The sequence below is a fragment of the Strix aluco genome, unplaced genomic scaffold (genome assembly GCF_031877795.1).
Source record: "Strix aluco isolate bStrAlu1 unplaced genomic scaffold, bStrAlu1.hap1 H_2, whole genome shotgun sequence".
Classification (NCBI taxonomy): domain Eukaryota; kingdom Metazoa; phylum Chordata; class Aves; order Strigiformes; family Strigidae; genus Strix; species Strix aluco.
In genome coordinates this window covers 744825-772637 of record NW_027436667.1, presented here as the reverse complement: position 1 = coordinate 772637, position 27813 = coordinate 744825, and the positions used below count along the sequence as shown (strand labels likewise).

The window sequence follows — 27813 nt, the reverse complement described above, 5'->3', positions numbered from 1 at the left end:
ATCCCAGCCTGCTGCGGACCTGCTGCCTTGTAGCCAGCTCCCCAGGGATGCACCTCCAGAAAAGTTTGGCTTTTGTTGTGACTGAGTGCTAGCGAGAGGAGGGGAGAGGAGAGACTGTCCAAGCAAGGTTACTGCCTTGTCAGCTTTAAGCATGAGCTTGAAAATGCTTGTCCACAGGGATAGTTCCTAAAGGACTATCACTGCTCTGAAAGAGCCCTTCTAGGTCTGGAGAAAGAACGGGGTAGTCACTGCTGAGGATGGGCTTTGGGGCCATGTTGTGCAAAGCAGAACAGATGAGCAAGTCCATCACTTTAGCTCCACTCAACCACTCCAGAAGTTCATGGTGACTGTGGTCTGATTTTGATTGCACAAAACCCTCTCTGCCAGGCAGGAGCTCAGCAGGGGAAAATCTATGGCACAGGGCAGCACAATTGCCCCAGGTTTACCACCATGAAGACACCATCCTGTATGAGGTCAAGTGATCAACCTTTGAGTTAACAGCTGAACATGCTCACCCACCCTGCCACAGAGCCCAGCCACGGCTGTCCCAAGCACTGCTTTGCTGTCAGGGCAGTCCTCAGTGCTGAAGGAGTGGGAAGGTCCATAAGCCCAACCCACATCCCAGGGAGATGGACACCTGTTGTTCAGCTCACCTCCAGGGATGCTGGTGGGAACAGTGGTGCAGAATGAGGCCCCATGACTGGAGGAGGGGTTATAGGATTTCTGTCCCCATGTCCCCACACCACACACCCTGGGGTGTCATCAGAACCTGGGGGCACCTCAGCCCAGGGAGGGAATTTCCCTCACCCTGTTGCACTGCTCTTGCTATGGAGTTGAGGACAGATGTGGCACAGAGGGGTGTTGCCCTGTGGGGCAGAGGAGGCTCAGGGATTTTCTCCTCTCCATCAATCAACCCTGGAGTGTGTCAGAGCATGGAAGAAGTGCCTGCAGCAAGAGCCTCCTCCTGCCCCATTGCCCTGCAGAGATGTTAAAAGGGCAGCACTCTGGAGTGCAGCCCTATTCCAGGATCAGGCCCCAGTGGAGAGGCAGTCCTGACTTCCCCCTTCTTAGGACAATTCAAGTGTTGTATTCTGTGGAGGGTCCCTGGAACCCAGGTGTGGTGGTTTAGTCCTTGCCGGGGTCTGAGACCATGCGGCCGCTGCCCCTCCCCCACAAAGGGGGGCAGAGATAAGGAGAGGTTTAATACAACAGTGCAACAGCAACACAAACAACAATAACAATAACAGTAACAGTGATAACAATGAACAGAGCAAGATATATATATACCGATATACAGCAGTGAGAGGACCAGCTGCACCAACCACGTGATCACCGATTCTTCCGGCTCTTGGGTGCCCGGAGGTGACATCAGCATGATATATGAATAACCCGGCTAGAGCTTCCCTCCACTGCTGGGGAAACTTAACCCTATCCTGGCTAAACCAGGACATAATCCACCCCTTTATTCTATACCATGTGCGTCACATCCAGCTGCCATTTAGCAATTAGCATTAACAAAGAAAAATTAACAAAAGCACAGTATAATTCACGGTGTGTTTTCACCCACAATCAAGTCCCCTTGTGGTACGCATCAGACCTCTCCATCCTTCTGCATCACCCACCAGGTGCACCCAGGTCCTTGAGCAAAAACAATCCCGTGGATGGGTTTGCCTTTGCCCAGCACAGGACTAGCCCAGACCATTTTTCCCAGCAGATCCCTCATGCGCACCACAGGGACTTTATCCCCGTCTACAACACATGGAAGTTTTGACTGAGCCGGGCCAGCTCGATTGGCAGATCCTCTTGTGTTCACTAACCGAGTGGCCTCTGTCAGATGTGTGTCCCAGGGTTTGAAGGTTCCACCCCCCATTGCTCTCAATGGAGTTTTTAACAGTCCATTGTAACGCTCGATCTTCCCAGAGGCTGGTGCGTGGTAGGGGATGTGGTAGACCCACTCGATGCCGTGTTCTTCTGCCCAGGCATCTATGAGGTTATTTCGGAAGTGAGTCCCATTGTCCGACTCAATCCTCTCTGGGGTGCCGTGTCGCCACAGGACTCGGTCTTCAAGGACCAGGATGGTGTTCCCGGCGGTGGCGTGGGACACTGGATAAGTTTCAAGCCATCCAGTGGTTGCTTCCACCATTGTGAGCACGTGGCACTTGCCTCGGCGGGTCTGTGGCAGTGTGATGTAGTCGATCTGCCAGGCCTCTCCATATTTAAATTTCATCCATCGATCTTCATTCTGCTGGGGCTTCACCCGTTTGGCTTGTTTGATTGCAGCACACGTCTCACATCCATGGATGATCTCTGCGATGGTGTCAATGGTGAGGTCCATCCCTCAATCTCGAGCCCACCTGTATGTTGCATCTCTGCCTTGGTGGCGCGAGGTCTCATAGGCCCACTGGGCTATGAACAGTTCACCTTTACGCTGCCAGTCCAAGTCCACCTGAGCCACTACGATCTTAGCAGCCTAGTCCGCCTGCTGGTTGTGTTGATGTTCATCAGTGGCTCAACTCTTGGGTATATGGGTGTCCACATGGCGCACCTTCACAACGAGGTTCTCCACCCGGGCTGCAATATCCTGCCATACTTCAGCGGCCCAGATGGGTCTGCCCTTGCGTTGACAGTTGCTCTGTTTCCATTGCTGCAACCACATCCACAGGGCACTTGCCATCACCACGAGTCAGTGTAGAGATAGAGCCTCGGCCTCTTTTCTCACTCAGCAATCTCCAAAGCCAATTGGGTGGCTTTCACCTCTGCGAACTGGCTTGATTCACCTTGTCCCTCAACAGCTTCAGTGGTTTCTCGAGTGGGATGCCACACTGCAGCCTTCCATCGTTGATGTTTCCCCACAATGCGACAAGACCCATCAGTGAACAGGGCATATCGCTTCTCCTCCTCTGGCAGCTCCTTATATGGTGGGGCCTCCTCAGCACGTTTCACCTCTTGTTCTGGTGACATCCCAGCATCTTTGTTCTCTGGCCAGTTTTTGGTCATTTCCACTAATCCTGGGGGGTCGAGGTTCCCTATTCGAGCCTGTTGTTTTATCAACGCAACCCATTTACTCCACGTGGCATCTGTTGCATGATGTGTGGAGGGAGCCTTTCCTTTGAACATCCATCCCAGCACCGGCAGTCGGGGTGCCAGGAGGAGCTGTGTCTCAGTGCCGACCACTTCTGAGGCAGCTCGAACTCCTTCGTACGCTGTCAGTATCTCCTTCTCAGTCAGGGTATAGTTAGCTTCAGAGCTTTTGTATCCCCGGCTCCAAAAGCCTAGAGGTCGGCATCGGGATTCCCCATATGCTCTCTGCCAAAGGCTCCAGGAAGGGCCATTCTCCCCGGCTGCGGTGTAGAGCACGTTTTTAATCTCCTGCCCTGCTCGGACTGGCCCGAGGGCCACTGCCTGGGTAATCTCCTGCTTAATTTGTTCAAAGGCTTGTTGTTGCTCTGGGCCCCATTTAAAATCGTTCTTCTTGCGGGTTACGTGGTAGAGAGGGCTCACAATCAGGCTGTAGTTTGGGATGTGCATCCTCCAGAACCCCACAGCGCCCAGGAAAGACTGAGTCTCCTTTTTGGTGGTTGGTGGGGCCATGGCTGTTATCTTGTTTATCACCTCCATTGGGATGTGGCGACGCCCATCCTGGCATTTTATTCCTAGGAACTGAATCTCCCTTCCAGGCCCCTTAACTTTCTGTTGCTTGATGGCAAAACCAGCCTTCAGGAGGATTTCAATTATCTTCTTTCCTTTCTCAAAGACTTCCTCAGCTGTGTCCCCCCATACAATGATATCATCAATGAACTGCAGGTGTTCTGGAGCCCCACCTTTCTCCAGTGCAGTATGGACCAGTCTATGGCAAATGGTGGAGCTGTGTTTCCACCCCTGGGGCAATCGATTCCAGGTGTGCTGGATACCCCTCCAAGTGAAAGTAAATTGTGGCCTGCACTCTGGTGCTATTGGGATGGAGAAGAATGCGTTAGCGATGTCAATCGTGGCGTACCACTTGGCTGCCTTCGACTCCAGCTCATACTGGAGCTCTAACATGTCCGGCACTGCAGCACTCATCGCTGGCGTAACTTCATTCAGGCCACGGTACTCCACGATTAGTCTCCACTCGCCATTAGTTTTTCTCACTGGCCATATAGGGCTGTTGAAAGGTGAATGAGTCTTGCTGATCACCTTCTGGCTTTCTAGTCAACGGATCAGCTGATGGATGGGGACCAGGGAATCTCGGTTAGTGCGGTACTGCCGCTGGTGCACCGTCTTGGTGGCAATTGGCACTCGCTGCTCTTCAACCTTAAGCAACCCCACCACCGAGGGGTCCTCTGAGAGGCCGGGTAAGGTGGACAATTGCTCAGCCTCCTCCAGGGCAGCTATACCAAAGGCCCACTGGTACCCTTTTGGGTCTTTAAAGTACCCTCTCCTGAGGTAGTCTATACCTAGGATGCACGGGGCATCTGGGCCAGTCACAATGGGGTGCTTATGCCAGTCCTTCCCAGTTAAGCTTACTTCAGCTTCTAATAGGGTCAGCTGTTGGGACCCCCCCGTCACTCCGGAGATGCAGATGGATTTGACCCCACCGTGGCTTGATGACATCAGGGTGCACTGTGCGCCAGTGTCTACCAAGGCCTTATATTCTTGTGGTTCTGATGTGCCAGGCCATCGGATCCACACCTTCCAGTAAATCCCATTATCCCTTTCCTCCAGCTGGCTAGAGGCAGGGCCCCTCTAATCCTGCTCACCATCACTCATTTGATCTAAGAGTGACTCCTGCAAGAATGACTTCCTGGTCCCCTCAAGAGGGTGAGGCATAGTGTTGGCCATTCTATTCTGTCTGGGGTCCCAGCTGCCTGGCCTCTCTCTCCTCCAATTCAAAACCAGCAGCTCCACTATCCCAGCACCGGAGCAGCCAGGTGTAGATTTGCTCGCCTGGAAGTCAGCTAAAATCCTTCCACATATCTCACAACTCACTCAGGGATAGAGATCGGATGGTTACCTCCGGCTCTTCCTCCTGATCTCGTGATGGGCCTGATTCATTATCACCTTGTACACTGCGAGGGGATTTTTTGGTATATTTGGTTTTCCCTATCAGGGCGACTGATATAGGTACTGCTTGTCCCTCTGGCCCAGCTGCTGTGCTGGTGGAGGCGACTGGTACTGGCACTGCCTGTCCCCCTGGACCAGCTGCTTTACCAATAAGTCCACTTTCAGATCCTGCAGCTCTTTCTCCCCCTTGAGGGCAGTGAACAGTGTTAAGGACTATGCAGTAAGCATGGGCAAGCCACCAGCACATTGCAGCGAGTTGTGTTTCCCGGGGTTTGTCAGAGTGGCAACACACCTTTTCCAAATGCTCCACCAGTTTATCAGGACTCTCCACTTGTTCGGGAGTGAAATCCCAGAACGTTGGGGGTGACCACTGACCCAGGCACTTGCCCATCTCTTCCCACACACCTTGCCACTCATAAGTATCTGCCCTCGGGGTGTTATAGACTATCTTGCCAAAATGATGTAAGTTAGGACAAATTAAATTTCAATTATTTATTTTAGCAAGCGGCAATAAGTAAAACAGCGCTGGGCGGCCGGGGAGTCCCTGCTCCACCAACGGCGCGCACCCACTTCCCGAGGGTCCGTCTTTTTTATATCCTCCGTCTTCCGTTATCGGGTCTTTCTGAGAGGTGTATCCTGCGTCTGCGCACTTTGCAGCTAGGGGGTCGCTCCATCCGGGTTTTCGTCACGTCACCAGTTTCTCGTATTTCCTACTTTCCTGAGAGTGGCTCACAAAGTCTTTGTTTATATCTTACAGAATATAGACACTACCTCCTTTTTTTTTCTTCTTCTTCTTCCCTTTGTCTTTCTCCCCTTTGTCCTTCTTCCCTTTGTCCTTCTTTCCTTTCTCCCTCTTTTCAGTCTTTTGCTTAGTAGGAGTCCTTGCTTCAGCATTTCAACTTAGATAAGCACTTACAGTCAGTTAGTCGTTACACAGTGTAATAGTTAAGATTAAGTTTAGGCCAACATAGTTTATGGAATAACATGTCACGAGCTCCCAGTATCTTCAATGGAATTTGATGAACAAACAGTTTACTGTCTATCACAATCCCCCCTTTTTCTTTTTATCATTTTGTTCATCAAATCGTTGCAATTCTTGTTGACTTAACAGGAGAGTTTTTTTCAATTTAAAGTCATCATCTAATTGATTGTTTTTGGTTTTAATGAGTATTGGACGGGTGACAGACATCAGATATGTTACTCGTTGCATCATTCTCCAAGTTATGACATATAATATTATTGACAAAGTCAAACTGATTAAGATTAATATCAAGAGAACCACAATGGGGTGACACAACTTGTTCAAGATGCCTGTAGTAGTAGGTGACTATCCAAAAAGGGTGTCCCACCAGTTATGTTCTGCATTCTTTTTTGTTCTTTCCAAGACTCGGTGTATTTCTTCCACATTGTGATGAACAGTTATTAGAGTTTTCTGTCCGTTTTCTCTAACTTTCTCTAAAATTCTAACTAAGTCTTTGTGTTGAAGTAACTGCTTAACCAAAGTGAGGTTCATTCTAATGGGTGTAGGTTGTAGATTATGTATTAATGTATAATTGGATTGCAGGAGTTGGTAAGACGTGACTGGGGCTAAATAGGAAAAGTCACATTCGATTACCTTTGTGAAGTTGCAAACACAGAGATTTGAATAATTTTTTGTCTCTATTATGATCTTGTCTATGGTTAAGAATTCACAAACCGTCCTCAAACATACACAATCTTCGTCAATATATATAAGTACTGTTTTAGGATTTTCATTGGGATGGACCTCAAAGTGACAAATATTTTGTTCGGTATCTAAACAAATATTTTGTGTCTCAATTGCATTGCTTTTACAAATGAATCCTTGTTGTTCCCGTACAATGTAGGACTCTAGATTGACAGTTTGCCATTTTTCGTTTACTTTTCGGGCCCATACTCTATGCTCAGAAGGATAGAGTATGGTTCCGTTGTGATTCAGTCTTAATGTAATGATAGGATAAATTTGGTATATGGTGGTATTGTAAATAGTGAGTATAAAGGTAGTAGTTGTGTTTGTGATGGGGTCATAGGTAAAGTTTACCAGGTTCCACCAGGATTGGAGTTTCTTTTCAAAATTAGTAGCACTGTCCCAAATTATTCTTCGAATTTCAGTAGGAAGAATACCTTCTTCACCTTCTCTTATAATTGAGGTAGTTATCGACTGCATCCATATTTGAGCCTGGATGCAGCTGAGAGTTAAAGAGAGGTTATTTTGGAGCACACTGAGTGCGTCTGTAATCAATTCATGATCCTTTATATTTACCTTTTCCCCTTTTGGTAATATATTCGACAACAGCCACTGGTTAGTCCCCAAAGTCAATAAGGAAGATTGTAAAGGTCTTTGTATATTAGTTAAATCACTAATTGAGGTAGCCAATTTGTTCATTATCATCTCCGAATCAATACTATTTAAAACTCCCAATCCTGTTCCCAAAGCACCGGTTAAGTCTCTCTGCGTTCTTTTTGTGTGAGGAGTTTGTTTTTGCAGCCAGGTTGTTCAGCCCTCGTAAGAAGTTTTTAGGAAAGGTGAACATGCTGGTTGAATATTTGAAACATTATTTTGCATTAACAATTCAACTTGTTTGAGAGACCACGCCGGGTTAAACAGCATTTGTTGTTTACCTGTATTTCTAATTGCATATGGTCCAATTTTAAAAATTCTTGGGTAAGCACGACTGTTGGTTGTGTTGGAACAGTATGAGTAGTCTGAGTAGTCTCTTTGGGAGTGTGGGTTGTGATTGTTGTAGTTTCCTCCTGTATATTCAATGGAAATCGGAAAGATATAGCTTGATCTCCTGACCTGGTCCCTCCCAAACAAACTATGGACACCGGTTGGGTTGTAGTAAATGTATACCAACAGGTTTCCGACTCATAACGGGTTTGAGCTATTTTAGATTTCGTTTTGTCTCTGATAACGATTTGAGTAAAAGGGGGCTGACGGACGGTTTGAATTAAAGGGTGCCGACTTATTATCACATTTACATTGAATACTCTGCAGCCTATCTGTATCTCATTTCCTTTTTTAGCTGTCCAGGTATGGGATGAATTCTCCCATTTATATGTTTGGAGTGTTAGGTTATTGCTTAGTATGGTAGTTGTTAACTCTGTCCCATACAAATCTGCATCCATACTTCCTGTATGTCCATAATAAGTATCTGTTCAAGGTCATATAATTTGATTAGTTAGGGTATGTTCAAAAGGTTGGTGGGATTGGTTAGTCGTTCTAGCCCATCCTGGTAGTGTATTCATTGTAGTTAATACACCTAGCTAGACTATCCAATAGCTCCAATAGAAGGTTGACGGGATTCTATAGATTTGCATATTTTTTCTTAGTCTCTTTTGTATCGGGGTGTCTGACACTCTCGTCTGGTTCTTCTCCCTCAGAGGTCCTTTTTTCTTCAGAGTAGGGTAGTAAAGTTTTTCCCACTTTGATACGTCTCTGCCTCCTCTGCCTACTCTGTTGCTTAGAGCAGCAGGGTGTTCCATCTTCTCGGCAGCAGCCGTATTCTTCAGGGGTACGTTTGCCTCTACTCCGGGACACATAGGTCTCCCAGTTTTTATCTTTGACCTCGGGTTCACGACAGGGGACCCAGAGGATGTGTTTTCTACAGATCACCCTTAGGATCTGAGAGTGTTATTGAGTAGGTCAATTAGAGTGAGTGCACTCTCTTTAGTAAATATTTTCTACCAAGTTTTAGAATCTCCAGTTTTAGGGCCTGATTAGTTAATCGCTATTCTCGTTAATAACACTGATTACAACTAGACCGAAGATTTATTCCATGTGTATTATGAATCCTCCAGCCTTCTTTACATACATTACACTTTACACTTTATGCATATAAAAGGAAAACAAATATAAGTTTCAATTGGACAAAAATATTAGGGTCTCACTCATCGAGTTCTTCGTAGGTTCTTATCTCACAATGTGTAGAGAGTTCTTTCAGGTTTTCCGAAGGGTGACTCGTAGATCCCCAGGAGGGCTGGTCACTTTCCAGGCCGGATCCTGTATAGGTCCCTTTACTCGGCTTGCGTGTGTCCACCCCTTCTCAGCAGTCCGAACAGCAGTTTCTGTAGTGATAAGAGCAACATAGGGTCCTTCCCAACGGGGGGTCAAAGAAGATTCTTTCCATGATTTGATTAGTACTTTATCTCCTGGTTGGATTTGATGCATGGCCACATCCAATGGAGGTCTTTGTACTACCATCCCCCAAGCCTGTAGTTGTTTTCTCCTTGCCATTAGTTGTATCAGGTAGGACTTTATCTTTAATTCTTCAAGTTGGGGGTGATCCGGTGGCATTTCTAAATCATAGGGTATCCCATATAGCATTTCAAAGGGAGAAATGCCTACATCAGTTCGGGGCTGAGTTCTGATATTTAACAAGGCTAAAGGGAGACACTTTACCCATGACATTTTAGTTTCTAACATTAGTTTGGTAAGTTGTTTTTTTATTTCTCCGTTCATACGTTCAACTTTCCCTGAGCTCTGCGGGTGCCACGGAGTATGGTATTGCCACTGTGTATCCAGGGCAGCCAAAGTCTCTTTGGTTACTCTGGATACAAAGTGTGGACCTCTATCTGAGTCTATTGCTTCTATTGCTCCATACCGAGGTATAATTTCTTCAAGTAATATCCTTGTTACTGTGTGAGCTGTGGCTCGGGCTGTGGGAAAGGCTTCTACGAATTGAGTTAAATGATTTATAATTACTAATAGGTATTTATACCTCCCCACCTTTGGTAATTCAGTAAAGTCTATTTGTATTCTTGCAAAAGGTCTATGAGCCAATTCTCGCCCCCCATATACTCGTTTTCTTATTTGATGTTTATTTACTTTTTGACAAACGAGACATTCTCCTATCACTCGTTTGGCTATATCATATATCCCAATGCACATGTATTTAGTTGCAAATTGATCTACTAATGCCTGAGTTCCCCAATGAGTGTTTTTATGGAATTGCTGCATTATCTTGTTAGCTATGGGTTTTGGGAGAACTTCTCGGCCGTCCGGGAGTTCCCATTTTCCATTAGTTTTCTGTTTAATCCCCATTTGATTTAATTTTGCTTGTTCTTGAACAGTAAAACTTAAAAGTTCATAGGATTTTCCATGGAAAAAGCACCACTTAAACCCTGGTCTTTTACATACACATTCTATACCGTCTACTCCGTATTCTTTCCAGCAACCATAACAGGGGAGGTAATTATCTCCACAATTAACACACTGCTTTCTGTCCTCTATCGGATCATCTAAGTCCAGTGCTGATAGCGCTGCTCTCTTTGTCTCTTGATCAGCAAGGTTATTCCCCCGTACTAAAGGATTTAGCCCCCTTTGGTGTCCTTTTACGTGTACTACCGCAATTTCGCTGGGCCCTCGTATAGCTTGCAAAATTTGTGATATTAACTCCTGATGTACTAGGTTCTTCCCCCGAGAATTGATTAAACTTCTTTCTTCCCATATTTTTCCAAAGGTATGTACTATTTCGAAGGCATATCTAGAATCAGTGTATATAGTTCTCACTTTTCCATTTAGTAATTGTAAAGTCTTTAATACTGCATATAATTCACATGCCTGTGCTGACCAGCTGGGACTCAAGGGTCCTGATTCTATCACCTTAAAAGTTTTTCCATCAATTATGGCATACCCTGATTTTCTTTTCCCTTCTACCACTCGAGAGGATCCATCTACAAATAATTTTTCTCCTTTCCCTAATTCCTCCTCTTCCAAATTTGGTCTTATCTTAGTTTGCTTCTCGATGTTACGGAGGCAATCATGAAAAAGATCTTGACTAGGTTCTCCATACAAAAATTGGGTTGGATTTTGTAACGATGTTGTTTCAAGGGTCAGGTGGGGGGACGTAATGAGGATTGCCTCATATTTTACTAGTCTAGCATCGGTTATCCATTTTTCTGCTTTTTGCTGTAACACACCTCTAATATTATGGGGTGATAGTACCCTTAATTCACTACCAAAAGTTATTTTATGCGCTTCCTCAACTAACAAAGCAGCTGCCACCACAACTTGTAGGCACGTAGGTCATCCCCGACTTACGGGGTCCAGTAATTTTGAGATATATGTTACTGGTTTCTTTTTTCCTGCCCATTCCTGGGCTAATACTCCAAATGCAGTTCCTTCCTCTGTGTTGACAAATAAGAAAAATGGTCTTTTCAGGTCGGGCAAGCTCAGAACAGGAGTATTTACTAATTCAGTTTTTAGTTCTTTTAAGCGTTGATCATCTTCCTGAGTCCATTTTAATAATCCATTTTTAGTTATTTTGGTGTATAAAAACTTTACTTTTCCACTATACCCTTCGATTCACTGCTTACAATATCCAAATAGTCCTAATAGTTGCCGGACTTGTTTTTTAGTTTTTGGACTTGGTAGGGAAAGTATCCCTTTCACTCTTTCTGGATCCAATTTCTTAGTTCCTTGACTTAATCGATGCCCTAGGTATTTAACTTCCTTTTCAACAAATTGCAATTTGGATTTTGACACTTTCAGTCCCTTTAAGCTCAGGAAATTTAACAACTTGATGCTTTCTTCCCGAACCCTTTCCTCATCCTCCCCTGTTATTAAAAGATCATCTACATATTGGACTAGGGTAAGGGTATCTCCTATCTGGTAATCCTGCAAAATTTGTTCTAAAGCTTGCCCAAACAGGTTTGGGGATTCAGTGAAACCTTGGGGTAGGACTGTCCACCGGAGTTGAGTTTTCCTGTGGGTGTCTGGGTCCTCCCACTCAAAAGCAAAATAGTTTCTACACTCCTCTTTTAAGGGACATGCCCAGAAAGCGTCCTTCAAGTCTATTACACTGTACCACCGGTCGTTCGGGCCTAATTGACTTAAGAGAGTGTGTGGGTTAGCTACTACAGGGAATCTAGTTACAGTCCTTTTGTTAATTTCCCTTAGGTCATGGACTAATCTGTACTCTCCATCCGTCTTCTTGACAGGTAAAATGGGAGTATTAAAAGGGGACATGCAGGGTTCCAATAATCCCTGCTTTATTAATCTCTGAATTTCTGGTTTTAATCCTTGCCTTCCCTCCAGAGGTATGGGATATTGCTTAATCTTCACCGGTACTTCAGGATCCCGGATGGTTACCATAAAAGGTTCAACATTCAGTTTTCCCACCGTATCCGGAGTGTACCACACTTCAGGGTTGATTTTAGTCTCATCTTTAACCCGTAGGGGGCATAGTTTGATTTCAAGTTTGTGTTCTGTTATTTCCAAACTAATTCCTAATTCAATCATTAGATCTCTCCCCAGTAGGTTATAATCTGCCTCAGGTACTAACAATAAGGATCCCACCCCCACTTTAGAATCTGTTTCAAGGAGTACATCTTTAATTACCGGTACTCCGAATGGTTCTCCTTTCGCCCCAACTACTTGTACTTTTTTTGATGAAATCTTACATCCTTGGGGCAATGATTGAACAGTAGATCTCTCCGCTCCTGAATCTACTAAAAATTCTACCTCCTGTTGCTGAGGACCTACTTTTAACTTTATCAAGGGTTCAGTTCGTTCTCGGGTCCCCAGCAAATAGAGTCCCTGACACCCCTAATCTTCTTTAAACATTCTCTCATCCATCATTCTCCTTCTGCAGCTCTTCTTTGTGTGACCTTTTCTTCCGCAATAAAAGCAGACAATACTCCCTTTTTCTCTCTCTCTCTCCGGTTCCTTTGATCTATAGCCTGTTCTTTGACCTTCTTGTTTTCTCCCAGCACTGTTCACTCTCTGTCCTTCCCTTATCGCAGCTACCATCATTCTGGTATGTTTCTTTTGAGTCTCGTCCTCCCTTCGGACATAGACTTTCTGTGCTTCTCTCAGTAATTCATCCAACCCCCGATCCTGTCAATCTTCTATTTTTTCTAGTTTTTTTCTAATATCTATCCATGCTTTTGCCACAAATTGTGTCTTTAACAATGCCTGTCCCACTGGGGTATTAGGGTCTAGTCCTGAGTAAAGCTGAAGATTTTTCCTCAGTCTCTCTAACCACTCAGCAGGAGTTTCATCCTTTTTCTGATGTTCATTAAAGGCTTTGTTTATATTTTGTCCTCTAGGGACTGATTCCCTTATACCCTGGATTATAATCGTCCTCAGGTCTTGCATATGACTTCTATCGATTTCATTTTGATTATTCCAATTAGGTCGATTTAGAGGCCATTTTACATCTGCTGCTGGACCTTGCTGATGCTGTTGATCCCAAATTCTCATTCCTGCTCTCCTGATCATATCCCTTTCTTCAACAGTGAATAGTATAGCCATTATGGCTTGTATTTCATCCCAGGTATAGATGTTTGGTCCTAAAAACTGATCCACCCGCTCCGCCACACCTAAGGGATCCTCCAATAGATTCCCCATCTCTTTTTTAAATTCTTTGACGTCCCCTGAATTAAGAGGGACAGTCACATATCCCATGCCAGGCTGGGGTCCCCCCATCGCAACCTCCCTTAGGGGGTACAAGCCACTATCACCCCACCCCATTTTAGTTTGACTACGGGTTATTCGTCTCGGTTCTTTCGGGGATTCAGGTGGGGAGTCTGAATTCTCTGGGTCCTCCGGCGCAGTCGGAGGAAGTGAAGGCGCCGGAGGTGGGGGTGGAGGTATGTAAGGAGGAGGAGAGGTGGGAGGTTCGTCCTCATCACGTACCTTCTTTTTCTTAACTTTTTTTTTTAGAGGATATAGATTTATTCGGGTATCTGATGCTATCTATACCTATGCATATTCACTCTCCTCTAAATTAAAGGGTTCCCTTGAGTTGACATAAATGTTTAGGGTTTGGTAGACCCATTCTTCAAAGGACCCAAAAACAGGCCAATAGAGATGATCGCCTCTGATTTGTTTCCCTCCCCAAACTTCCATACAATAATAAATCATTTTTGCTTTGTCCTTACCCCGCCTAGAGGGGTAATCTTCCCAATGGTTTAACATCAAGCCTAAAGGGCTATCTGGTGGTATTTGGGGGTACCTCACTTCGGGTCCCAAATCACCCATGGGATCAGAAGGCTTGCTTTTCTTCTGTCCCATCTTCCGGAGCGCCTTCACACACTCACACAATTCGCTTCCCCCTTTTTGTGACCCAGTCCCTCGCGGGACATGGGAACTGCACTACCGAGGGGTCCGCACTCGCTTCGCCCTGCTGGGCGTCTCACACACCACGCTCCGGGAAACCCAACCCCAACCGAACGGTAACCGGCCTATACTCACGCAACCCTGCGTCTTCGTCCGGGGCTTCGTGCACAAAGATTACGGGGTTACCGGTATTTTTTTTGCTTGTTGCCGAGTTTTGGAGTTCGTCGGTAGAGGGCGTGATGTGATAGCACTCAGCCGGGGCCGCTGAACTCAGCGGGGCGCGCCTCCCCATATGGGGCTTCCCACCAGATTGCCTCTATCCGAGTCACGGCACCAATTTTGTTATAGACTATCTTGCCAAAATGATGCAAGTTAGGACAAATTAAATTTCAATTATTTATTTTAGCAAGCGGCAATAAGCAAAACAGCGCTGGGCGGCCGGGGAGTCCCTGCTCCACCAACGGCGCGCACCCACTTCCCGAGGGTCCGTCTTTTTTATATCCTCCGTCTTCCGTTATCGGGTCTTTCTGAGAGGTGTATCCTGCGTCTGCGCACTTTGCAGCTAGGGGGTCGCTCCATCCGGGTTTTCGTCACGTCACCAGTTTCTCGTATTTCCTACTTTCCTGAGAGTGGCTCACAAAGTCTTTGTTTATATCTTACAGAATATAGACACTACCTCCTTTTTTTTTCTTCTTCTTCTTCCCTTTGTCTTTCTCCCCTTTGTCCTTCTTCCCTTTGTCCTTCTTTCCTTTCTCCCTCTTTTCAGTCTTTTGCTTAGTAGGAGTCCTTGCTTCAGCATTTCAACTTAGATAAGCACTTACAGTCAGTTAGTCGTTACACAGTGTAATAGTTAAGATTAAGTTTAGGCCAACATAGTTTATGGAATAACATGTCACGAGCTCCCAGTATCTTCAATGGAATTTGATGAACAGTTTACTGTCTATCACAGGGGCAGCTTTCCAGGTGGTGCTATTATTGAAGATGTACCACATGGCCCAAAACAAGATTTGGCAGATACTCAGAAAGCATTGTGCCGGGAACACACTAGTCTGGGTGCTCCAAGGATAGCTAAAACTCTCAAAAACTGAGAGGATCTCTTCCCCTGGCTTACCCATAGAGGGGGTGAGACCCCTAACAAAAGCCCAGGGAACAAACAGGTACTGGTTCACCCCCACAAGCAGTGATACAAGCATATTATAAGCAGTCTGCAGCCAGTACAGCAAAACAAGACCCTTGACATGTTTTCCACCTATAACAAACACCAGCACTAGGAACACACAGTGGATATAAGGATTTATCCAGCCCCACCACGCAAGCAAATTGGCCAGCATTGCAAACATTTCTTATCAAACAATACAAATAAAGACAGAGAAATTGCACCTAACACACCTTCTTCTTTTGTCCTTATTTCAGCCCTCTTGCTGCCCCATGATGGGTGCCAAAAGTTTTGGTGGTTTAGTCCCTGCCGGGGTCTGAGACCACGCGGCCGCTGCCCCTCCCCCACAAAGGGAGTGAAATACAAAGCCCCGGGGCTGAGATAAGGAGAGGTTTAATACAACAGTGCAACAGCAACAAAACAAACAATAACAATAACAATAACAGTAATAACAATGAACAGAGCAAGGTATCTACCAATACAGCAGTGAGAGCAGAGAGATCACATAAACGCACGTGTTCCCCAAGTCTCCCACGCTCCTGCGCTTGGGCACCAGGAGGTGACGTCAGCATGGTAATGAATAACCTGGCTAGAGCTTCCCCCCACTGCTGGGGAAACTTAACCCTATCCTAGCTAAACCAAGACACCAGGGGACACCAGGGCTGTGATGTCACAGACACATCATGGGAGTAGGTGTCACAGGGAGGGAGCTCAGTGGCTGAGCAGCGACTTGGATTGGGGGAGGTCCTGGGTTCGCTCCTTGGCATCTCCAGGGGTTCTTCTGCCCTGACTCCCCAGCCTCAGGCAGGTGCGGGCTGCAGTTCAGGCACTGGTCCTCTCCAGGCCCTGCAGGCCTGTCCTGCCCACCGAGGGCTCAGCTGCAAGGGGAGGAGGGTGGCAGGAGGGCTGTGTGTGCTGCCTCTGCTGAGCCCCTCTTGGAGAAGAGGGTGGCTGTGCTGGACCTGAGCTCAGGTCACTGCCTGGCACCACAGACACCCCCACCACCACCCAGGGGCAATGCTTGGCAGCAGAGTGTGCTCCTCTGAGGGGAGAACTCAGGGAGGGGAAAGATGTCAGCAGCATGCTAGGAATCCTTTCTGGCTGCACTGAGAGATGTGCTGTGAGTGTGCTGGTCCAGCCCTGGTGTCCTTTGGGACCAGGGCCACACTGCGCTGGTGGCTTCCCAGGGGTGAGGGTCTGAGATTGTCCTTTCTGCAGGTGGAGATCCCATGCCACATGGGAAGCATTCCTCTGTGCCAGCAGGTAGCGGGGTGAAGGGAAGTTGCTACAAGTATACTTGAAATTGCTAATGTACAGGGACCTGTAAAGTAGGACATCTAGTTTTACCGTTAACGATCACTTGTGTTTTACTAGCTTTTAATTTTCCCGTATCTTACTGCAATGTATGTAATTTCATTTATACTTTTTTTCCTAACTACCCTCTGTAGTCATTACCCACTTGTAAGATGTTTTGAAACCTTTAACTCCTTGCCTAGTGAAGATAAGACAGACCTTGGACAGTCTGAAAAACTCCCTGAGTACATCCCTGAAGCAGGAATCTAAAAAACAAGTGTCTAAGAAGATGCCAGTGTCAAGATAAGTGACTGGAAGCTGGTCTAAACTAACCTCCTTGGAACAAACAGGAGCTGATGAGGTAACTCTATGACCATATATGGACAAAAGAAACCTAAAGTTCAACTAATGGACAGTGTGAGAAAGGCTATGTGGACCACTAAGGAGGGGAGAAGACCCTCACTCTATTTTTACTACGCATGCTCAGACTATGTAAATGAATTCTGAGAATCCATTAACATAAGACTGTCTTTTCTAAGAAATCTAATGCATATGTGTGCTTTTTGTGTATATTAGAGAGTTTTGTTAGTAAGCGCGGCACTCGTGGTGGAGCGATCCCCTGTTCTGCCCAGAGCTGCAAATAAAGAATCCCTGCTGAACAGTCATACTCAATTCTGACTGTGGAGTGAAGCTCTTGTTTCAGGAGTCTGAGCTGGATGAACCTGGGCAGGGCTGTGGGACTCCCAGCTGGAGGAGTGACATTTCTCTGTCTCCAGATCCTTCTCCTTCCACCATCACCACTGGTTTGAGCAGAGCCTCAGCTCAAGGAACCTGGAGATGCTGAGGTCAGTTACTGCCCTGCCAAGGGGGGACTGGTGGGGCTGGTGCCAACATCTTGTTCCTGTGTTGTTTGGTGTTTCCGTCCACCCTGTGCTGGTGGGATCGGGGAGGCACAGGCCTGTCCACAGCCACACACAGGTGGCGAGGGCCAGGAGATGGTGCCTTGGTTGCTCCCCGAGCAACTAAAATGGGGTGTGAGACACAGACTTTCACTGCAGGGTGCCCAGCCCCTGGGCATAGTGAGACCAAAATCAGAGAAATAAAGTTGTTCTCCCATGTGCTTTCCACAGCTGAGCTCTGCCCAACATGGGGCAGCAGTGTTGAGGGTTGGGATCTCACTGCAACCCCCCTCAGGTAGGTCCTCAGGAGCTGCAGGAGCACCAACAGCTCTGGGGCACAGTGAAAATCCTGCTTGGCTACAGAGAACGGACCAAGCCAGCAGGGCCAGACTGTTCAGGTCCCCAAATGCCATGAAACAGGTTCTTTCTGCTCAGGGATGCTGCCCCCTCCAACACACCCAGGCCTGGGGCTTATTTCCCCAAGAAGGAAGAGGCAAACCTGCACCAGGTGCCAGAGTAAGGGAGAGAAAATATACCTTCAGGAGGGCAGACCTGGTGGGGAGGGGGCACGGGACAGACAGTGGGCTCTTCTCACCAGTCCCCACCTGGGGCACCTTGACTCTGTAGATCAGTGTCCGTACTGCCCATAGGCTCCCACCATCCTGGGTCCAGCAGATAAAACTCCCCTCTTCTTTACTTCACTTTTAAACCTTATTTCTCTGAGTTGCAGAGCTGGAGTTTATCCCAGCCAGAGTTTTCCAGGGGATGGAGGCTGTGTTTGCAATGCCCATGTTATGTCACCCATCATTGTGGGGTCCTGCCCTGGGAACGCTGCTCTCCCATAGGACTGCAAGCAGGAAGGCTCCTGGGTGTGGGGCAGAGGGTTGTGTGAACCTCAGCTCCTCCCAGATCTCCCTAGGGTCACCCCAGGGATGGAGGAGTTCCCAGCAGGGAATGGGGCAACACTGCAATAGGAGAGGCTGTTGCCAACATCTGCCTTCTCCCCACTTCTGCACCAGGGCCAGATCCTTCTCTTTGCAGGGCTACAGAGCTGCAGCTACTCCCCACAGAGAATCCTGCCAGAGACACCCGACGCACCTTCCAGCCTGTAGCAGAGAAGCCCTTTAGGGAAGAGCTGGTGGGGTGTGGAGACCCACCAGTGGGAGCAGGGAGGGCAGGTCCTGCTCAGGTGTCAAACCATTCTCCCCACCTGGCTCCTGCATGAGAGAATTCTCTGCCCATGGGTGCTGGGGCAGTTGAAACCCCAGCTGAGGGAGAGGGACCCTGGCTCAGCCCCCAGCAGCACCAGTTTTAGTGGTGGGACACAGAATCTTCACTGCCATGGAAATGTGCCCACACGAGCATCTGCCTGGATGGGCCCTTCTCCAGGCCAGAGGCTTGGCCACAGCTTTTGGTTGCAGCGCACATCTTGTGGGGATGCTTCCTCCATCCCCCTGGCCCTCTAACAGTGCTGAGGGAAAGGTGCCCTCATCCTCGCTGCTCCCAGCCCTCCTGTACCTGCCCACAAGTCCTGCCCCGCACGCAACCAAAAATGGCATCCCTGGCAAGGCAGCAGGAGGGAAGGGTGGGAGCTGGAAGGGAGCAGGAGGAGGGGGGCCCAGGGCTGCTACAGGAACAGCAGGAACATCCAATGGAAACTGGGGTCCTGGCAGAGCATGAGGAGAAGGAATCCCAGCCCTGTGTGTTCCAGAAAGTGTCTCTGTACCCTGTGCTGGGGCACTGGGGAGCAGAGCTGCCTCCTAAGCACTGCGGGAGGAAATCCGCAGTCCGCGATCCCACCAGGGGCTGGCTGGGGTGTTCAGGGCCCTGTGGTCACCTTAGGGCTCACTTCTGTGAGACAAAAACCCAGGGCTTACCCTGACATGGCAGCTCTGACATGGCCTCTGAACTGTGGGACCAGCATGACCCAGGCAGGGCCTGCGTGAAATAGCAGCTGGAACCCTCAGGTGAGGAGATGGGTGCTCCCACTGGGGTGCTTCACGGGACCTATCAGAGAGACATTTTGACTAGAAACTGCCTGTGGCCAGCAGGATGGAAATGCCTCTGTCACTAAGATTATTCCCAAGGGACCATGGGCTCTCGCAGCCCCACAGCCTGACCCTGAGTCTGCTGTCCCTGAGACACACCCCTCCCTACCACTGTGTGTCTGTTCTCTGCATCCCCGATCAGCCTCAGGGAGATGCCGTGACACCTGGCACATACCAGCTCTGGGTCAAAGCCCCCAGAGACTTTTAATGAGAACAAATAAGGATGAACAGGATAAAAATGGGAATAAAAATAGAGGAAACTCCAAGCAGTTTCTGCTGCCCATGGGTCAAGGGAGTTGGTTCCCTCATGCTCGGAGCTCTCCCAGCTGCACAGACCTCTCCTCCCTCCCAGCTGCACCCAGCTGCAGGGCAGGGATGGGCTTTCCTGGCCAGGAGCTCAGGGACTGTTGTGCACCAAGCTACAGTAACACAGCAGTTGTGTCCTCACAGGGATGTGCCACAGACACCTCTTCAGCATCACCATAGCCCATGCTCCCCGGGGACAGGGATGAGGTGTCTCCTTCAGTTCTAGGGACCTCAGCACTTCTCTGGGAGTACAGGCTGCCCCCTGTAAGCAGCAAGGCCAGACGTTTCAGTTCGCCCCATGGGGTCTGTACCCCACCATCCTCCCTGCTCTTCACCACATTCAGATCCTTCTCTCACCCCCAGGCCTTTCAAGGAAAACTCCCGGGGCAGGTTCCCCCTCCCCAGGAGATTCGGGTGTCAGTACAGTAGTGACTTGGAGGGCACCAGGGATGGCACCCTGGGGATAGTCAGCGCTGTCTTTTCCTCTCACCTCTGCGTGCATCCCTGGGGCTTGCTCCCTTCTCTGGCATCCTGGGCATTTCCCACTCTCCCTGCCCAGGCACAGCAGCCTCTCCCAGATCAGAAACCTCTGTGGCATCATCGTAGCCATCTTCTGGGTGACCTCTGGGCAGGACAAGGACATCTGAAAGGAGAGAGGAGCTGGTGACAGTGAGAAGATATGTCCTGCAGAGCAGAGGACGGGAGGATGCACAGGTACACAGGGCTGAGACATGGGGTTGGCAGCACTACAGGAGACCCCCACGTCCTCCCCATCTCCAATGGTGACACTCAGTGACTCCTCTGTTCATCATGTGTCTGCAGGGAGATCAACCCCTTCCTGCCTCTGTTACCTGATGCTGATCCCAGACTATCCTCCTCCTTGCTGACCCCAGGGTAAGGCTGCAGCTGGGTCAGGGACTCCTCTGAATAGGAGCCTGGAGAGACGCACAACGCATGTTATGGAGCAAGTCCCACTGACCTGGCTTATGGTCAGCGCTGATGGGGAAGGGGGACCCACAGAGCTGGGGCTGCATGGGGAGGAGGGCTGGGAATTCACCCTGGTCCCCCAGGACAAACCCTGTCTCATAGGTGCTCCAGAGCTGCCCTAGGACAGCCCATTCCCTCACTCCTCAGGTGCTACATGGGGTGCAAGGGTAGGAAAAGAGGGGCTGTCCAGCTGGGACAGTCAAAGCTGACTGGGAGAAAGCTTCTCTCCTGGGCCTAGGACCTGGATGCTCTCCCTACAGACCCCATGGCCCCAGCACTGCAGGGACCATGGACTGGGGGGACTTCAGAGTATCAGTTCCAGTTTGGGGCCAGGGGAAAGGGTCCTGCAGATGTGCCTCCAGGGAGGACCCACACCCACCTGAGCCACCAAACCTGGCCTGCTTTTCCCACACTGGACTGTAACTGATCTCCTCATACACAGCCTCAGGGAAGGACTCCTGAGCTGTCCTGGAGCCTGGGGACTTCTGGGGAGCAGGGCAGACACCACGGGTCCACAGCCCAACTGCCTGCATGCCACCTCGGCATCCTGCATGTCCCAGGAGTCGTCACACACCGTCCCCCAGGAGCCATGATGCCAGACCTCCACTCTGCCTGAGCACCCGTCCTCACCACCCACGGTACGAATCTTCTCCCTGGCTGGAGAAGGCAAAGACCTCCCATGGCACCAGGACACCACGCAGAGTGAAACCTGTCTGGTCTCTTCTGAGACCTCACCTGGAGATGCCTCTGCCTCCCCCAGGCACTGCTGGCAACCTGGGTGACAACTGCTGCTGGACATGTGAGGCTATGCTCACATTTGTGCCGCTGGCACCAGAAGCGTCTGACATGGAAAGGAAAAGCCTCTCCAAGCTCTTTCTCTGTGCTTGGCCACGGCCAACCAGGGAGCAGGAGCTGGGGTTACATGAGTGCCCAGGAGGATCAGAGTTACTGTTGCAGGTGATGTTGGTCTCCTCTCGCAGATCTTGGCATGACTGTGGGTTCCAGGGAGTGGAGGGACACTGCCAGAAGGAGCTGTTCCTCTCCCCACACTTCATGCGATCCAACCAGGCAGGGACAAACTCCCCACAGAGGGGTGACGTCTTTCCAGGGATCCTCCATCCCCACAGCCCAGCTCCTTGCACACCAGCGTCACCATGTTAATGTCATTGAGTTGGAGCAAATGCTCCCCCATGTCCCATTGTAGAAAACCTGCAGGTGCCCAGAGCAGCCATTACTGTTCTCCAGACTCAGGGCAACAAACTGGGAGAAAAAGACAAAAAAAAGGGGGAACAGGCTGCCCTGGGGCTATGGGAGCCAGGACACCTGTGCACTCCCAGGCTCTCAGCCGGAGAGCGGCAGGGCCAACATGTCCCCTTTGCACCCAGGGCCAGAGAGAAGTCCTTGATGGACAGACACCCCATCCCCTTCCTGTTAACCCTTGGGGATGGCTGAGGTCCCCAGGACCCCCAGTGGGACTGAGGGTGCCCATGCATGGGTGTCCACAGGATGGGCTCGGGCAGGAGTTCAGAGGCAACCAGGGACAGCCTTGGCCATGCCCGGCTCTCCCCATGTCCTGGCCTTCCCTGGAACCAGGCTCCCACCATAGCTCCTGGCACAGACCTGAGCAGATGACTCCCGCATCCTCTTTGTGCCCGCAGTCATGCTGTCCCCAGGGCCCAGACAGGCAGTCCCAGAGAGCAGCTTTGGCCCCAGAGCAGTTCACACCATCGAGACAGATCTGCCCCTCCACAGCCCAGCTGGTGGCAAATGACGGTGGCATCAGGCAGGTCCCAGCCATCATTGCAGATGGTGCCCCAGATGCCCTGGTAGTAGATCTCCACTCTCCCTGCACAGCGCCCAGCTCCGTTCACCAGCTGGAGCCACCAGCTCCCTGCAGCGGGTACTAACCCCAGTTGCTGCCAGGGACTGCCTGCCCGCACAGACCATCACCTGGGGGGCCTGCACAGTGCCTCTCACCCCCGCAAATGACTCCCACGTCCTCCGCAACCCCTGTCACCAGCGCACTCTCAGGCAGGGAGGTATTGCAGTCTCGGGTTGGCCTCATGCCCTGCGCACTGGACCCCTCGCAGCCCCATGGGGGCCATCCATCTGTCAGGCTTTGGGGGGTTGTAGGCTGTCCCAGCCTCCTCACGCCGCAGCTGCCGGCACACCACGCTGGCCTCCTGCATGTCCCACTGGTCATCCAGGACTCTGCCCCACACCCCATCCTGGAAGATCTCCACTTGTCCATCGCATCAGCTCCCTCTGCCCACCACCCACAGGGATCCAAAGCCGTCTGAGCCTGGGGAAAGAAGAGATGCCACAGCCATGGGCAACACCGGGAGCATGGCAAACTTTAGGGAGTGGGGCGAGGGGGGATTTCCCCACCAAACAGGACAAGATCGAGCCTTGTGCTGAGGATAAGTGAGGGCAAAGCCTGGGCCCTCTCTGCAGCTCACACCCAGGTCTGTTGCTGCTGGGGGCACCCAGGCAGCTCCTGCTGGGTGGTGGGATGAGGCTCTGCAGGGCTCTCTGTGGGATGGGATGTGGGTGTCTGCAGCCATAGGGATGGGGCAGAGCCCTGCAGCCCTGTCCTGGGCTCCTTGCACAGTACGAGCACAGAGGAGCCCAGGCCTGGCAGTGGCACTGGGGCCTAAGCCAGTGCCCTGGGAGCAGATGCCTGCATCTGTTCAGTCCTTAGCTCTCCCAAAGTGGAGCGCTCACTCTGAGCAAGGAAAGCCCTCCAGATGGCTCCTGGGGAAGCCAGGGTTTCTCCAGGGAGAAAGTCAGCCTGACACAGCCACAGGACCCCTGCTCTGGGTGACCATGTTGTACACAAATCACAACTGGAGCTAATGCAGCATTTTTCTGGCACTCACGTGAGCAAATGACAGCAGCAGTGTTCCCTTGGGAGCAGGGTGAGGCCCCCCAGGGTGGTCACTGGGCACTGCTGCAGGTGGGCTTCAGTCCCGTCACAGTGGAACGAGTCTCTCCAGGCCCGGCCAGTCTCTCTCCCAAAATGCTCTCCTCCAGGAATGGACTTAGCAAACCCGCAATTGAGCTGACGACAGAGAACGTGGGCATCTGAGAGATCCCAGCGGGAGGCACAGAGGGTCCCCCAGGTCCCCAGCACCTGGACCTCCACCCTCCCCACATATACTATGCTGCTGTTCACCAGCCTGAACCCTGTGTACTCTGGGAACAGAGAAGAAGGAAAGAGGGTGGAATTGTGCTCTTGTACCCACAGCAGCTGCCAGAGAGACCAGAGGGACAACATGCCCTTGTTTTCTTTCTGCACTATTTTCATGCTGCAGACAACCCCATCCACCCCTCCTGTCCTCACACCTGGCCCAGCACAGTCCTCGCTCTGTTGCCCAATCCCCAGCATAGCCCCAGTGTTCAACACCCCTCCCTGAGTCCTTACCTGTGCAGATGACAACAGTGCTGTTTGCGCGGGTGCAGGGCTGGTCCCTGGGGGACCCCCTGGAGCAGGAGGTGAGGAAGGATTCATTCCCCACACACTGCAGCTCTCCATCCCAGACAGGACCCACCCCTTCTCCAAAGTGACTTCCTCCAGGGACCGGCAGGGCTATGCCGCACTGCAAATCCCTGCAGAGCATGTCAACAGCTTTGGGACCAGAATGGGAATCAAAGACAGTTTTCCACTGGTCCCCATCATGGATCTGCACATGTCCTGAGCAGCAGCTCTTCCCTTCCACCAGATGGACAAATCCAGGAAAAAAACCCAAAACAACTGGGAGTTCCCAGAGCCCTCTGGCTCACATCTCCAAGCAAGCCGTGACAAATTCACCCATTGCACATCCCAGAGAAATCTGCTGGGGGTGTTGGGTTAACAAACACACCCAGGACCCCTTACACCCCTTCACTGCACCATCACAGCACTCAAGGGTGTGTGTCTGTCACAGACCCACAGCAGACCCTGCAAACCATGATGCTGCCTTTGGGACGAAAGTATGAGTCACACAGTTTTCCAAAGGTCCTCATCATGGATCACTATATGTCTTCAGGAGGGGCTGTCCCCTTAGAGCAGTCGGACAGATTCTGGAGCAACCAAAGACCCCTGAGAGTTCCCACAGCCCTCTGGCAATACCCTGACTGATCTCCAAGGTGGCCACAGGCAAAAAGCCCTACGACATCCCCAGCTGCTCTCAGGGGGTGCTGATGGCACAAACACATCACCCCCACCCTGCTGCTCCTCAGAAATCAGCACAGCACTTATGGGCTTGCTTCTCTCCCAACAGCCACAGAAATCTCTCAGACAAACTGCTGCTGCCCCAGAGACCTTGGGTTGCCCAGTACCAGTCCCTGGGCCCTGACGCACCCAGAGCACTTGGGGTTTAGGGAAATGGGCCAAGGCACTGTTGGCTGCTGCAGCTTGCTCTGCCCCACTGAACTCAGGGCCAGGCGTGAGGAACCCCTTGGTGCCACGAGAAGCGCACCTTGTTCCTGCAGGGGTCTTTTTGGGACACTGCTGATGGATGGGACACGTCACAGGGCAAAAGTACAGTGGGGTTGTACCTGCTATCAGTGGCTGTGCCACCGCCCTGCTCAGGCACCTACCCAGGAAAGAGGTTCTCAGCCACGGCCAGAGTGCACTGCTAGGCATGCATGTCCCTGCCCATGGCTGGGCAGAAGGCAGGAGACTGGACTGAAGATCAGCCCTGGGCTTACACGAGGTCCCGGTGTAAGGGCAGGCACAGAGGAGAGACAGTAAGCGCTGACAAATCCTGCGTGGCACCGAGCAGCCAGGGGCTGGGGCAGGCAGGAGTGGCTGGGCAGCAGGTCAGCACTGCCTGGACGGGGCCATGTGCCCGTGGGCAGGCTCTCATGGGGTGACCCTGAGAGAAGAATGAGGTGCCACGTGCCACCCTGCTCTTCTGCCCAAGCCCAGTGCTTCTCTTCTCTGATCAACCCTTTTGCTTCAGCCAAGGGATTCATGTCTGCCAGGGGGGACAACCCAACAGTAGCTGTCCATCTCATGCCCTTGGCCAGGACTGTGAGTGGCCACATGAGTCACTTTTGGTGCCTCTGGCATGGGGACACCTGGCCCTCAGCACTGACAGACAGGTCCTGGGTGAACAGGAGGAGAAAGATGGGAATCAACAGACAGTGCGGGACAGGGATGAAGGGTTCATCTGTGGCTCCTCAGGGGCCAGGCATGGTAAGGGCACCCTTGGGCAGGTTCCCACTGGCCTTTCCCCAGGGACTGGGGACACCAGTAATGACAGTGCCAGCTCAGCAGTGTGATCAGCCACATTGGGCAGTGCTCTGGTTCCTGACGGTTGATCCCTGAGGGCACAGCCAGGTTCCTTCCATAATCCCAAATCCAGACATGGAGAATAGCTTGTCCTCTTACCTGAACACATCACTCCAGCATCCTCATAATGATCACAGTCATTTTCACCCCATCCTCTATGTGTGCAGTCAGACAGGGCAGATTCGCTGCCATTACAGCCAAGAGCACCCATCCAAATGGGGCCAGATCCTGGCCCAAAGTGACCGTACTGAGGAGGTCCAACAGCACACCCACAGCCCAGCTGCTTACAAACCACTGCCGCATCATTCATGTCCCAAGAGTCACCACACATGGTCCCCCACTGGCCCTGTTGTTTCACGTCCACTCTCCCAGCACAGCGACTGCCACCATCCGCCAGCCTCACCTCCACTGCACCTTCAAACACCAACATGAAATGGATCAGGAGAGCACGAAGCCCCAGCACTGAAGGTCTGAGGGAACCCCCTGCCACAGTAGAGTCAGACGTACCAAGGTGGGAGCCCACTCCCCTCCAGGCTGTCCCCAGGGCAGTTCAGGTGTCTCTTTTATTCTCATGGGCTGCACAAGGCTGGGGGTGCCCAGATCTGGCCCTGCTGGGTCATTTGCCATCCCACCACACAAGGCATCTTTTCACAGCCCAATGGCTATCTCCCTCCTGGCCATGGCCACCCGCACACTGCCCAGCCCTGCGCTGGGCACCTGCTCCTCCCCAGCACCCCCTGAACATCCCTCTGTACCTAGGCCTGCAGCTTCCCATGCAAACTGCCTGCCCCAGCACCATCCAGACCCACCCCCATGCTGTCACGGTCCACTTGGTGGACTCATGATGGTTCATTTGCTACGATCTCAAAAGTGCAAAATTAAGGCGACCAACACCAAAGGGGATAGCAGTAATCAAACAGTGAAACTTTATTATGTTGCCTGTGAAGCAGCATGTGATAGTTACAGATGCATGAAAGAAAGAAGAAAAGTAAAGTTAAGCTTAGAGAGAGAGAGGTTATAGCTACCACCACTGATCTCACGACATCCTAACGGTCCCGGGTCCAGCTGATGCTGCGTTGTCGATCGTCGTGGTCCTTGGTGGGGAAAGCTTCTAATTTTCATTGTCCAGAAGTCATCTTTTATGCTTAGTAACACACCTTGCTCCACCTCTGCCTCAGGGATCTCCGTCCTTCTCAGAATTCAATTATCATATCTCCGCCCTTCTCGAGTGAGGCCATCGTGCGTGCGCAGGGGGGAGTGTCCAAGGTGTGGTCAGTCTTGGAGGCGGGTAACCTTCAACCAGGAGGTGTGTTTTGGTATTATAATGAAGCAAATTTCATCTAAGCTTCATGATTTCTTCATCAATGTTATGGCAACAGTCACGATCCACCTTTTTTGGCAATGGCTATGCAATTATCACTAACAGCTCCGGTTAGGCCCAGGTACCGAACAATAGCACAGCACTCTTTGTACTACACATCTCAGGCACCGAAGAACAGCACTGCACTGCCTGCACCACACGGGTCAGTACTCAGGAGAACAGCACAGCACTGGCTGTGCCACACAGTTCTGCATTCAGGAGCCTTTGCACCACATTCCACTCCAGGGATCGGCAGCTGCGCTCCAAACAGACCGTTGTCTGGTACCTCACTGTCCATGTCCCTCATGACAATGTTGAGACAATGCTGATCTTCTGACCGACTCTTACACCATGCCCAGGG

General features: G+C 50.5%; 1 pseudogene; it reads right to left on the bottom strand.

Moving 5' to 3' along the window:
* Positions 1–145: 145 nt before the first annotated feature.
* LOC141919157 (scavenger receptor cysteine-rich domain-containing protein SCART1-like) lies at positions 146–27750 on the bottom strand (annotated as a pseudogene).
* Positions 27751–27813: the final 63 nt, after the last annotated feature.